We start from the raw sequence: 15,547 nt of genomic DNA on the forward strand, positions 1-15,547 counted from the left end.
CATCTCTACACTTGGATCTGTGACCTTTGGATATTTGATATTTGCCCCACCCTGTGCCCTACAGTGCTCATATACATATTTTAAAATTGTATATTAGAAAGCTTTCTCATGAATGTCTGTCTCCCCCTATAGAGTATAAGCTCATTGTGGGGAGGGAAAATGCCCGCTAACACTGTTATATTGTAATCTCCCAAGCCCTTAGTACAAGCTCTGCACTCAATAAACGCCATTGATTGATGGATTGATTGATTACAACCATCTTTCCAGAGCCAGTGTGTTTCCTGGGAAGAGAGCGATTTTCAAACCTGTAAAAAGTGCTTGATTACTTCCTGAAACTGATATGGCTTTTGGCCATACGTGAGCTTTTTATTTCATATCCATGATGGGTGTGGGCCAACACTGAGCAGAGATGATATCCTAATAATAAAAATAATGATAGCATTTATTAAGTGCTTACTATGTGCAAAGCACTGTTCTATGCACTGGGGAGATTACAAGGTGATCAGGTTGTCCCATATGGGGCTAACAGTCTTAATCCCCATTTTACAGATGAGGTAACTGAGGCACAGAGAAGTTAAGTAACTTGCCCAAAGTCACACAGCTGGCAATTGGCAGAGCTGGGATTTGAACCCATGACCTCTGACTCCCAAACCCGTGCTCTTTCCACTGTCACGCTGCTTCTTTAATTAATTCATTCATTCAATCGTATTTATTGAGCTCTTACTGTGTGTAGAACACTGTACCAAGTGCTTGGGAAGTACAAGTTGGCGACATATAGAGAAGGTCCATAACCAACAACGGGCTCACAGTCTCTAATCTCACCTGGACTATAACCTGAATTTGGTGACTTCTCAGAGAGGCGTGGAAACACTTCTAGTTAAAAGACACCTTGTTAATCAATTTGTTCTCTGTTCCTCTGGCACTTCTATTGAACCATCCTCCAAGTATTTCTTCAGATAATGATGCTTCATCCCCTGGAGACATTATCTGTTGTTTGGGGGCAGGGGACACCTCCAGGGCATTCCAGAGAAAAGTCGGCGACTGAGGCAAGGTCATGACTTAAGAATTTCTGCAATTCATGGGGCAAGTGTGGAGATGTTGCCAATTTGGCAGAGTTTGACCTCTCTGGCAGCAGAACAGAGGGAAAAGTGAAAAAGTTGGATCTTGAGGGAAGATAGTTGCAGTCGAGAGACAGGCGGCTGATGAGGTTGGAAAGGTAGTCATCCCTTTTGGTCACGTGGCTCAATGGAAAGAGCACGGGCTTTGGAGTCAGGGTTCATGGGTTCAAATCACAGCTACGCCAATTGTCAGCTGTGTGACTTTAGGCAAGTCACTTCACTTCTCTGGGCCTCAGTTACCTCATCTGTAAAATGGGGATTAAGACTGTGAGCTCCCTGTGGGACAACCTGATCACCTTGTAACCTCCCCAGGGCTTAGAACAGTGCTTTGCACACAGTAAGTGCTTAGTAAATGCCATCATTATTATTATTGATATTATTGTTAATAATAGTAATAAAAATGATGGTATTTGTTATGTGCTTATTAAGTGTCAAACACCATTCTAAGTGTTGGGGTAGATACAAGTCAATCAGGTTGGACACAGTCCCTGTCCCATATAATAATAAATAATAATAATAATAATACTGACAATAGCATTTGTTATTATTATTATTGTTATTATTATAATAGCATAATAGTGTGGCTCAGTGGAAAGAGCACAGGTTTGGAAGTCAGAGGTCATGGGTTCTTTTCAGCCACTTGTCAGCTGTGTGACTTTGGGAAAGTCACTTAACTTCTCTGTGCCTCAGTTCCCTCATCTGTAAAATGAGGATTAAGGCTGTGAGCCCCATGTGGGACAACCTGATTACCTTTTATCCCCCCCAGTGCTTAGAACAGTGCTTGGCATATAGTAGGTGCTTACCAAATGCCATCATCATTATTGTTATTAGATAAATTACAGATATTTATTTATCTCTATCTAGAAATATTTATTTAAACCTGTTCTCCTCCTAGCCATCATTGTTTCCCCAGTGCCCCCCTAAAACTGTCCCCCTCCATGTCACCATTGGTCCATCAGTGCTCCCCATGCACCCCTAAAACTTCCCCTCTTCATGTCACCATTGGTATTCTGGTGGCTTCCAAAGAACCCCTAAAACTGCCCTCCCTCCATGTCACCACTTGTTCCCTGGTGCTACCCCTGTACCCCTAAACCTTCCCCCCCCTCCATGTCAAACCACTGATCCCTCAGCGTTCCCCCGCTAGACAACCTGTGGACCCATCCCCAACTCTCCTGACCAAAACCATCATTTCAATTTGTAATAAATTATCTTACATTCACTCTTGAGCTGAACTTCCCCCTTGTGAGAATGTAAGATAAAGAATGTTGACTTTTCACTGATACAGATGCAGCTGGATAGCTCGTCTGTCATGATTAGCGAAGACTCCCAACTATGCTTGGGTTTGTTATTTTTCCAGTTCCTATCTATTTTTTTTTTTGAAGGATATTTGGGCAAGATTGCAAACTCCATGCAACTTTGACTTAAGCCCTTTCTGTCCCAGATGCTAAGTAAGGAGTAAAACCCACTGTGGAAGAGAAAAATTGATTTATCCCTCACAATACTGAAAAAAAAAAAACTCTCTAAGAACTCCTACACCTGTTCTCACTCATTTTTTTTTGTCTATTATTTTTATAACAATTCAGTCATATTTAAGTATTCAACACAGGAAAATCTCATCTGCTCTTCAAAAGATTGAAAATATAAATGGTCAGTTATTGCATATAATCACATATATTTAATGTATAATATTGTATAATAATTATAATATTTGTTTTGTTCTTCCTTTGTCCAAGCAATGTTCTTGGCTTTGGGATAGTTACAGAATAGTCAGGCTGCACCTGTACATATGTTTGTACAGATTTATTACTCTATTTATTTTACTTGTACATATTTACTATTCTATTTATTTTGTTAATGATGTGTATCTAGCTTTATTTCTATTTGTTCTGATGACTTGACACCTGTCCACATGTTTTGTTTTGTTGTCTGTCTCCCCCTTCTAGACTGTGAGCCCGTGTTGGGTAGGGACCATCTCTACATGTTTCCAACTTGTACTTTCCAAGCACTTAGTATGGTGCTCTGCATGCAGTAAGCACTCAATAAATACGATTGAATGAATGAATGAATGATTAAGTCCCTATCCCACATGGGGCTCACAGTCTAATGGGGAAGGAGAAGAGATATTGAATCCATATTTTATAGATGACAAAACTGAGGCCCAGAGAACTTAAGTGACTTGTCCAAGGTCAGTCAGGAGGCAAATGTCAGAGCTGTGATTAGAACCCAGGTCTTCTTACCCAGGCCAGGACTCTTTTCACTAGGCCACACTGCTTCACACTGCTGAAGATTCTTAACAATTTGTTATGTCTTAGCTATAAGATTTCAGTTCTAGTCAGATATGCAGCACAACTCCTGTTTTTCTAAATCAGTCTTAACAGGTAAAGACATGACCCGATTATTGTTTATAAATGCTTTTATTAATAACCTCTGAGCCTATTGAAGTGTTAAGTACAAATGATGCCGAATAATGGCTTAAACAGCAGGAATTGTGAAGTGCATTGATCATTTGTTGTTCTGTCTCATCAAAGATCCACTTGCGATTAGACCAGATGCATGGGATACGTCATTTTTAACAGCTGATGAGTCAAGGTCTCAAATGAGTGAAGTTCGCAGCCTCAGTATTGCTTTGAATGAACTAAATAATTGTTTCCTAACCAGAAAATCTTTGACGTGACTGTCCATCATTTAGCCTAGAGAAATAGTCCAAGACAAATGAGCATGTGGGTTGGCTCCCTACTCCGGTCAACAGAGTGTGGGTCCTTAAGGTCAAATTGAGTGGGCAGGAAGATCTTATTAATACATTTAACAATTATGATAGAAACTATCTTTTTATTATTTTATTATGGGGCACTGATGCTAGGCTCAGTCTACAACAGATGAGTCCAAAAAGACTCCCCCTCCCCCGCCCCCAAAAGAACCATGGACTAAATACAATACAGAGAAGAAGGCAGCCTCATTTCAATTTGTAAATAATGTATTCAACAAATACTTCAAAATATCTTATCTTGAATCACATATTACTCATTTTCCATTATGGGGCTTGTGGCCAATCAGCTCCAGGACACTATAAATAGGTCGCTTTTTATTGTTCATTTTACCAAATGGACAGTTGCATTAGCATAAGGGGAAATGTATAAATATTGATTTGAAAACCTAGAACATACGATAAAACATCATCCTTTATAGCCCCTTTAAAGAAACTCAGTCATAAACACACTTCATTCTTTTTTTTCAAGAAAACAATTAATTCATAATTCATCCATAGAGTGTTATCATCATTATCTTTACCAACCCGCCCATACCATTCTAAAACCTCACACTGTATAGACTGGATTTACCTGTCTCTCTGAAAGGTATATCACTCTGTATATGGCTGACAACAATATTTTATTTATGGTGCAAGCTATAAAAGCAACTTTTAATAGTTCCACATGAGCTGAGTACTAAAAGATACAACTGACAAATGTTTGTATCATTCTAACCATGATAAAAATAAAATCGATAAATGTGCATTTAGAATCAGGGAAATAGCCATGAGTTATCTTGGGTCGTGGTTTGTTCATTTACTCAATACCTTCCTGTACATAAAATGCTCAGTCTGAGAATATTAATGATCAGCAGCCGTATACAATTACCAACTTTTTTCATTAAGTAAATTTTAAACAGGACACTAGCTGATTAAATAGAGCATGTTATTGTATCTGCAGATGCAACACCCTGGATAATATTTTAATGTTCCAAAGATTCCTATCGGTCAATGATTTTAGAGCTATGTTGATTTTAAAATATTATTTTAGGCTCCCATTTTCCAACTTTATTCTAGCCAACTAAAAACACTTTTTACAGAATTAAGTAAAATGTTTTAATAACATTTTGGTAGAGGATAATGTGTCTTCAACGGTTTAACAAAACATAAAAGTGTTTAAAGCAATAGTTCATCTTGAATTTTAAAACTTTCCAGACTTTTTTATGGTCTTTGTTAAGCACTTACGATATTCCAAGCACTGTATTAAGTGATAGGGTAGATACAAGGTAATCGTATTGGACACAGTCCATGTCCCACATGGGGCTCAACAGTCTTAATCCCCATTTCACAGATGAGGTAACTGAGGCACAGAGAAGTTAAGTGACTTGCCCGATTTCACACAGCAGACAAATGGTGGAATTGGGCCCAGAACCCAGGCCCTTTTGACTCCCATTCCTGTGCTCTATCCACTAGACTATACTGCTTCTTGACATTTCCAAAGTTGATTAATTTTCAATTTTTTTTTAGTTTTAAAAGCTACTGAAATACAACTTGTGAAAAATGTAATTTTATAACATTGTGGGTAGGGAACATGTCTATTAATTATGTTATATTGTACTCTCCCAAGCACTTGGCATATTCCATCACTAAATCCTGTTAATCCCACCTTCACAACATCACTAAAATCCACCCTTTCCTCTCCATCCAAACTGCTACCATATCAATACAATCACTCATCCTATCCCGGCCTGGATGACTGCATCGGCCTCCTTGCTGACCTCCCAACCTCCCGCCTCTCCCCACTCCAGTCCATATTTCACCTTGCTGCCCAGATGATTTTTCTACAGAAACATTCAGGACATGTCACCCCACCCCTCAGAAAACTCCAGTGGTTGCCCATCTGCCTTCACATCAAACAAAAATTCCTCACCAGGGGCTTTAAAAGAGTACACCACCTTGCCCCCTCCTACCTCACCTCACCTTCTACAACCCAGCCTGCAAACTTGGTTCCTCTGGTACTAACCTTCTCACGGGGCCTTCATCTCGCCTGTCTCACCGCCTATCCCTTCCTCACATCCTACCTCTGGCCTGGAATGCCCGCTCTCCTCAAATCTGACAGGCAATGACACCCCCCACCTCAAAGCCTTATTGAAGGCACATTTCCTCCAAGAGGCCTTCCCAGACTAAGCCCCCCACTTTCCTCATCTCCCACTCCCTTTTGCATCTCCTTGACTTTCTCTCTTTGCTCTTCCCCCACCGCCCTAAGCCCCACAGAACTTACGTACACATCTGTAATTTTATTTTATTTATTTTTTATTGATGTCTGTCTCCCCCTTCAAGACTGTGAGCTAGTTGTGGGCAGGGAACATGTCGGTTTATTGTTGTATTGAACTCTCCCAAGTGCTTAGTGCAGTGTTCTGTACATAGTAATCACTTAATAAATATGATTGATTGTATGAACAAATGATCTACACATAATAAACTCTCAATAAATGCCATTGATGGTGATAAAGAAGGTCATGTCATGCTTATTTGACTTTTAGGAATCCAACAATGAAATCATTGTACTTTGTGAGATTATCTGAAGTTGGGTTATTTGAATACTCCTCTAGATTAGTGATTTAGAGAGCAGCACAAGAAAAGGCAGTCTTGAAAACAGTACCTGGAAAGGTAAAAGGCAGAAACAACTGATCTATGCTGGGGCTGTGCAAGGATCTATGGTTAACAAATAATCTAAAGAAAGTCAAGGTTATGTGCCAGCATAAACTTGGAAAAACCTTTCACAAAACTAGAATTAGCATCAGAGATCCTGTGTTGAATGTTGTCATTGAAATAATTGGTACCTAGGAAGCACATAGTCCAACCAGGTAAGCAATAATAACTGTGATATTTGTTAAGCACTTACTGTGTTCCAGGCACTGTACTAAGCGCTTAGTAAAAGCAAATCAGGTTGAACATAGTCCCTGTCCCACGTGGACTTAACACTTAACAAATGCCGCCACAATTATTATCACTGTGCCTATATGGTCACTGGTCCAGTGCTTAGAACAGTGCTTTGCACATAGTGAGTGCTTAATAAATGCCATCATTATTATTATTATTATATTGAACTGCTTAGGTAGAATAATTTAGAGACAACCTGAAGTTAGTTGAGGAAACTCTTTGGTTATGTCTATGGTTTCCCAGTTGCAGGCTGGTAGCTGACCTCTGCAGACTTCTTATCTGTCTAAAGCACAGCGGCAAATCTGTGAAGCAGTTCATAATTAGAATCATCTTCTTGTGAATATGCATCAGCAGCACAGTTGTCAACATATAACAGTTACTGAATGACTGTTTCATTCAGGATTTTTGAATGAAGTTTCAAAACAGCATGGTTTAATAATAATAATAATAATAATAATAATAATAATGGCATTTGCTAAGCGCTCATTATGTGCCAAGCACTGTTCTAAGCTCTGGGGGGATATAAAGTCATCAGGTTGTCCCATATGGGGCTCACAGTCTTAATCCCCATTTTCCAGATGAGGTAACTGAGGCATAGAGAAGTCAAGTGACTTGCCCAAAGTCACACAGCTGATAAGTGGCAGAGCCGGGATTAGAACCCATGACCTCTGACTCCCAAGCCTGTGCTCTTTCCACTGAGCCATGCTGCTTCTCTTTAGTGGATAGAGTATGGGCCTGGGAGTCAGAAGGACCTAAATTTTAATCCTGGCTCCGCTATTTGTCCGCGGTGTGACCTTGGGCAACTCACTTCACTTCTCTGTACCTCAGTTCCCTCATCTGGAAAATGGGGATTAAGATTGTGAGCCCTATGTAATAATAATAATAATAATGGCATTTATTAAGCTCTTACTATGTGCAAAGCACTGTTCTAAGTTCTGGGGAGGTTACAAGGTGATCAGGTTGTCCCAAAGGGGGCTCACAGTCTTCATCCCCATTTTACAGATGAGGTAACTGAGGCCCAGAGAAGTTAAGTGACTTGCCCAAACTCACACAACTGAGAGTTGGCGGAGTCGGGATTAGAACCCATGACCTCTGACTCCAAAGTCCGGGCTCTTTCCACTGAGCCACGCTCCTTCTCCCTGTAGGCCTTCCCAGACTGAGCCCCTTCCTTCCTCTCCCCCTCGTCCCCCTCTCCATCCCCCCCATTTTACCTCCTTCCCTTCCCCACAGCACCTGTATATATGTATATATGTTTGTACATATTTATTACTCTATTTATTTATTTATTTTACTTGTACATATCTATCCTATTTATTTTATTTTGTTAGTATGTTTGGTTTTATTCTCTGTCTCCCCCTTTTAGACTGTGAGCCCACTGTTGGGTAGGGACTGTCTCTATATGTTGCCAATTTGTACTTCCCAAGAGCTTAGTACAGTGCTCTGCACATAGTAAGCGCTCAATAAATACGATTGATTGATTGATTGATTGATAGGGACCGTGTCCAACTTGATTGACTTGTATCCACCTCCGTGCTTAGAACAGTTCTTGGCACTTAGTAAGCACTTAACAAGTACCATAATAACTATTATATTATTATTCTCCCAAGCACTGAGTTCAATATTCTGCTCATAGTAAGTGCTCAATAAATGCTACTGACTGATTGGTTGATCGCTGGTATTTTCTGAGAACTTACTCTGTGCAGGGCACTGTACTAAGTGCTTGGGAGAGTACAAAAAAATAACTATAAATGATCAGTGAACTTGAGGAACTTTCAGTCTAGAGGGGAAGAGAGAAGCAGCATGTCATAATGGACAGATCAGAGGCCTGGGAGTCAGAAGTTCATGGGTTCTAATCCTGATTCCACCACTTGTCTGCTGTGTGACCTTGGGCAAGTCACTTAACGTCTTTGTGCCTCAGTTACCTCATCTGTAAAATAGGGATTGAGAGTGTGAGCCCCATGTGGGACAGGGACTGTGTCCAACCTATTTTGCTTGTATCCACCCCAGCACTTAGTACAGTGCCTGGCACATAGTAAGCGCTTAACAAATACCATTATTATTATTATTATATTGAAATAAATTATATTTTCTAATGGATTGTCAGCATTTTCTTTCTTCAGCTTCCTGATTCCTTGTTGTATTCTCAAGTATGAGGGCCTAGAATATGATGATGATGATGATGATGATGGTATTTGTTAAGCACTTACTATGTGCAAAGCACTGTTCTAAGCACTGGGGGGATACAAGGTGATCAGGTTGTCCCCCGTGGGACTCACAGTCTTAATACCCATTTTACAGATGAGGTAACTGAGGCACAGAGAAATTAAGTGACTTGCCTAAAGTCACACAGCTGACAAGTGGCAGAGCTGGGATTAGAACCCAAGACCTCTGACTCCCAAGCTCTTTCCACTGAGCCACACAGAATATGTTTAAACAGAATTGGATCTACCACTAAACCCTTTGCTTTACTCTACCAGGAGTGGAGACAGGATAGAACAGGCCACTTTCATTCAAATCATTTTTACTGAGCACTCAATCTGCACTGAGCACTGTACTAAGGGCTTGGGAGAGTACGATATGACAACAGACATATTCCTTGCCCACAACGAGCTTACAGAGGGGGAGACAGTTTCAGCTCTGACATGACAGATCAAATCATCATGGAGTAAATCAAGAATTGCAGGGAATGCGTCTGTTATATTGTTGTGTTGTACTCTCCAAAGCACTTAGTACGGTGCTCTGCACATAGTAAACACTCAATAAGTACAGTTGATTAATTGATGGATTGAATCTTGTTGAGCTGCTCAAGGAGACCAAAGCCCATTGTTGGCTAGGGATTGTCTCTACTTGTTACTGAATTGTACTTTCCTAGTGCTTAGTACAGTGCTCTACACACAGTAAGTGCTCAATAAACATGAGTGAATTTATTTCCTGGCCTGTACTAGGTGTCAGTTACTTTTGTAAGTTCACTGAAGTTAGTATAATGATCTTAGTGTCGTTCCTTGCCCTTTTCATGTAGTTTCCATGTAGCTATGAAGCAGCTTATCTATGTTTTGGTCAGAATCATGTTTTGGTACCTTGTACTGGAAGATTCTGGCTCATCTATTGGGCTCAGTAGAGAGAAGAGAGATTTCCCTATGATCACCACAGTCAGATCTCTTCCTTTTCCTCTTGAAAATGGTGATTAGAGGTGATATCTTTGAAGGCTGGCAACCTTTCTTCAGGATTCCATATTTTGAGGGAAACCTGTGCTGATGTCTGAAGATTAGTTCCCCTCAGCCTAGAGATTTCTACAGAAGCACATCCGATCTAGATGTTTTTCTCTAAACCGTAATCTTGTCCTCTAAACCGTAAGCTCGATGTGGGGAGGGAATGTGTCATATTATTATACTGTACTCTCCCAAGCTCTTAGAACAGTGCTCTGCATACAGTAAGTGCTCAATAAATATGATTAACTGACTGGCTGAGACTTTGCATGGAACTAAATGTAGAAATTGTTTCCTCAAAAATTGGAACTGAGGCCACACCTCCACATTTTTGTCTGGCCTAACATACTTTGAAGGTCTTCCTTCTCTGTAGTGGAAGGGGTATTCAGATCCTTGCAAAATTAGCTCCATTTTTAAGGTTCACTTTTGTCTATGGTAAGATTAAAAGATACTTTTTCTTTCTTTCAAATTGGTTGGAAAAGTTTGACTTGGATTTTGGTGGGGAAAAATGAGTCATACTTTGGACTGCGGGGAATCGGGGAAAAATCAAGATAATCTGAGGCCCCAGTTGTCAATGTTAATTAATGAACTGTCAGTTTGCTAAATTATTACCTAAAATGTAAAACTTTCTGCCGAAAATAGAGCTTCCTAATCACCTATTGACAAAAATGTTTTCCTGTTCATTTACTTCTTTTAATTTAAGAGCTCATAGGCCTTCACAGATATTAATTCTTTCAAACTCTCGGGTTGACAAGTACTATTTGGGTTAATGAGTACAAACACTAGTATTTATGAAGTGTCTTTGCCAACCTTGGAGCATTTTTTTACTGTAACTCTTACTTCTCACAAAGGATCGTAGTGTAGGCTGGGTACGATTTGGTGTCAGATTATCTCAATATGTAAATTTTCCTAGGGATTTTAACTATCTTGGAAATTCTATTTATTCTTTTAAAGTACTATGGAGTGTATTGCAATAGTGTATGTTTACAACTGTAGCTTGGATTCAAAGATGAAATTATAGACAAATGAGATGATCAGTCTGGGCATCCATGCTTGCATGGCTGATGTTTGCATTGTGTGCATGTAAAAAATGCCACATTTTTAATTCCAGTAAACCAGGATAATCTGTTCTTTACTATTTTCTCCCAACCATCCACTACTGTGCCTCATTGTTGTGCTTCACTGCACCTTTAAAGTGTTTCTTCTGTCCCCCCTGTTCATAGTTATCCCATATATCAGCTCAGTCTAGAGTAGCTCTTTAATTATCTTGCTCTCTTCAAAATTCACTTCACACATCCCACCCGGCATAAGTGCAATGTGATGAGCATTGCTTTAAATTTATATTTCCACTGCATTCCATGATCCTGACTAGCTATTCCACATATGTGGTATGAGAGAAATAGTCTCGAAATCCGATATGACATTGGATGTTGGTCCAGTTGTCACAGCCAATGAGAAGGTTGGATACTACAAATGTTCTGTTTATTTTCGAGTCTGGCCTGAATCTTGATGCCACGTTGATGTAACATTCTGTAATTTAGCACATCAATCCTTGGCTCAAGTTTTTTACCTCTTGGTTGATACTTGCCTGGAAAAGTGAATAGTGCACAGGCCTGGGAGTCAGAAAGTCATGGGTTCTAATTCCGCTCTGCCATTTTCCTGCTGTGTGACCTTGGGCAAGTCACTTCACTTAAATGTAATTATTTATTTATCTATTTATTTATATTAATGTCCTTCTCCTCCTCTAGACTGTGAGCACTCTGTGGGCATGAATGTGTCTGTTGTAATATCGTACTCTTCTAAATGCTTTGAACGCAGTAAGCTCTCAAAAAATACTATTGAATGAATGAATGAATGAGTGAATGAATGAAGTGCTTACTAGGTACCAAGTATTGTACTCAGCTCTGGGTAGATAGTCTATTTACAAATTGGACATAATCCCTGTACCTCTTGAGGCTCATGGTCTAAATAGATGAACAGGTAATGAAGAACACAGGCTTGAGAGTCAGATGACGTGGGTTCTGATCCACATATCTGCTTTGTGACCTGGGGCAAGCCACTTCACTTCTCTGTGTCTCTGTTTCCTCATCTGTAAAATGAGAGTTAGGACTTTGAGCCTCATGTAGGATGGGGACTGTGTCCAGTCTGATTACCTTGTATCTACCCCAGTGTTTAGAACAGTGCTTGGCACATAGAAAGCACTTAACGAATACCACAATTATTATTATCATTATTGAAGCCCTATTTTTCAGATAAGGAAATTGAGGCACTGGGAAGTTCAGTGACTTGTCCAATTTCACATAACAGAAGGTCATGGGTTCTAATCCCTGCTCCACCACATGTCTGCTCTGTGACCTTGGGCAAATCACTTCACTTCTCTGTGCCTCAGTTACCTCCATTGTAAAATAAATCAATCAATCATATTTAATGAGCGCTTACTGTGTGCAGAGCACTGTACTAAGTGCTTGGGAAGTACAAGTTGGCAACATGTAGAGACGGTCCCTACCCAACAGTGGGCTGACAGTCTAGGAGGGGGAGACAGAGAACAAAACAAAACATACTAACAAAATATAATAAATAGAATAGATATGTACAAGTAAAAATGAATATGTGCAAGTAAAATGGGGATTAGACTGTGAGCTCCAAGAGGGACAGGGACTGTGTCCAAGCAGATTTGCTTGTATCCACCCTAGAGCTTAGCACAGTACTTGGCACAGAGTAAGAGCTTAAAAAAACCATTACTATTATTATTATTATTATAATGTGGAAGAGCCAGAATTAGAACCCAAGTCCTATGACTCTCAGGCCAGTGCTCTTTCCACTCGATCATGCTACTTCCTGATTAGAAAGCAGAATATAAAAAAACGCACACAAAAATCAGGGATGGTTTATATTCTTAAGCAAAGGTATGGCAAAGATCAGGACACCAAGAGGCCAGATTGGAGAAACAGCCTGGCCTATGGATAGAGCACAGGCCTGAGAGTCAGAATGACCTGCGTTTTAATCCCTGCTCCGTCACTTGTCTGCTGTGTGACGTTGGACAATCATTTCACTTCTCTTGGCCTCAGTTACCTCATCTATGAAATGGGGATTGAGACTGTGAGCCCTATGTGGGACAGGAACTATGTCCAAACTGATTAGCTCATATCTACCCCAGCACTTAGAACAGTGTGTGGCATATAGTAAGAGCTTAACAGTTGCTATTTTTAAAAAAGCTTGAAAACCAAGATAGGCCCAGTCAATGTAGCAAAGAATCATGGATAATGCATTCCTATCTTCACCCAAACCTGCATGCATGAATAGAATCTTACCGTCAGCAGCAGCATCTTTGAAAATGAAGGCCTGTACTCATATGTAGAGATATATACTATATCTAATACTATTAGAAGTGTACTCTCATTCACAAACATATATACACACAGACACAGACCTACTACAAACAGTGAAAGGCAGAGTCATAAGCAGTTTACTAATACTACCTGAGGTAGCAGGAGACCCTACTTTTTCTCAAGGAATGGCTTTAAAAGGAGCAATAATGCCAGACATTGAATAATAAGGAAGCATTTCAAGCTACCTCTACTGTACTGTATCTCACTGCTTTTTCCTCATCTTCTAGCCTGTCAGCTCATACTCTAGAAGCAGCGTGGCTCAGTGGAAACAGCCCGGGCTTTGGAGTCAGAGGTCATGGGTTTAAATTCCGGCTCTGCCAACTGTCAGCTGTGTGACTTTGGGCAAGTCACTTAACTTCTCTGTGCCTCAGTTACCTCATCTGTAAAATGGGGATTAAGACTGTGAGCCCCCTGTAGGACAACCTGGTCACCTTGTAACCTCCCCAGTGCTTAGAACAGTGCTTTGCACATAGTAAGCACTTAATAAATGCCATTATTATTATTATTATTATTAAACTCATTGTGGGCAGAGAATGTGTCTGTGACATTGTTGTGTGGTACTCCCCCAAATGCTTAGTCATAATAATGATGGCATTTGTTAAGCACTTATTATGTGCCATGCACTGTTCTAAGTGCTTGCTCTGCACACAGTAAGCACTCAATAAATCTGATTGATTTTCTGTTCCCCTTTCTAGCCTTAGCAAAGGCATCTTTTTACGTTTGAAATGGGTATGAGCAAAACTTCCATAGGATAATGGTATATTCTTGATATTGTCTGTTGGAGTTGTTTTTCTAAACTCTATTTGTAGGGGCAATATGTAGCCAGTGTAAGAGATTTCATCATTTGTTTGGCTATGGCTTCTGCCAGACAAAATTCAAGAATTAGATAGAAAATATTGAAGTCTGCCCTTTAATTGACAGATTACAATTTGTTTTCTTTTAATACCTGAGAAAAAAAAATTAAAATCAGAATACGGAGAGTCAGGCATTTAATTAGCTTCTGAATTCATCCAGAGAACAAATACAATAGACCTACTTATGTGCCAAAGTATCATAATGCTTCTCTCAGAAGAAGGGATTTGGAAAGAAATGTTTTTAACCCTAACCATGCTTTAGTTTACAGGCTATTTTTGGTGTAAAAGGCTATGAACATTGTGGGAAATTCATACCTTCAGATTAGGAAAGTATAAACTTTGCCTCCTTTTGCTGACTCACTTTTTATTTCTTTCCTAATAATGGTAATTGTGATATTGGTTAAGTGTTTACCTTGTGCTAAACACTCTATTAAGTACTGGGGAGGATGTAAATAATTGGGTTCCACATGGGGCTCACGGTCCAATAGGAAGGAGAATAGGTATTGAATCCCCATTTTGCAGAGGAGGAAACTGAGGCAAAGAGAAGTTAAGGGATTGGCCCGAGGTCACAAAGCAGACAAGTAGCAGGCCAGAATTAGAACCCAGGTCCATTGACTCCCAGGCCCATGCTCTTTCCACTAGACTTCATTGCTCCTCTAGAAAATTGTTAGCCAATACCATGGTGACACATTGACTTCCCCCATCAGAAAGATCAGAAGCTAACATAATAAATCATCCTTCAGCCAAAAGGAAACTTTCTAAAGGAGAGTTCAGATTAATTATTAAAGTGTCGATAGGCAGAGATACTTCTTGGGTTATTCTTTAGCTTTTCTGTGTGCGTTTTTCCATTTCTCACATCCAACCCGTGTATTGCATCTGATTTTTTTTCTCTTTTGCATTGGAGGAATAATTGTAGTTCTTTTCAAATCTCCCAGGAAATTCTTCTGCTCTATAAAGTTATAACAAGATGTGACATCCCGTCCTACTTAATCAGTGTTCAGAGTAACCCCACTACCGAAGAGCAAGGGTGGCACTTCCAATTTGCCCATTGGAAATCACTGACCAGGTTTTTAACGGAAAAGAGAGTGAGGGAAAATAGCATAAAATACTTAAATTTTTATGGAGGAGGTATAACTTTGTGAAAAAGCCCCATCATAAATTCCCAAAAAGTATATCTTAATGATACACTTAGAGTAAATCATTTGCCTTGAGAGACAGGAGGTCTCTGGTGATCTGTATTGCAGCCACAAGAGACTACCAGACTAGCTACTTTCAGCTAAATGTACTCTCA

This window comes from Tachyglossus aculeatus, chromosome 23 (assembly GCF_015852505.1).
Source record: "Tachyglossus aculeatus isolate mTacAcu1 chromosome 23, mTacAcu1.pri, whole genome shotgun sequence".
In the NCBI taxonomy this organism is placed as follows: Eukaryota; Metazoa; Chordata; class Mammalia; order Monotremata; family Tachyglossidae; genus Tachyglossus; species Tachyglossus aculeatus.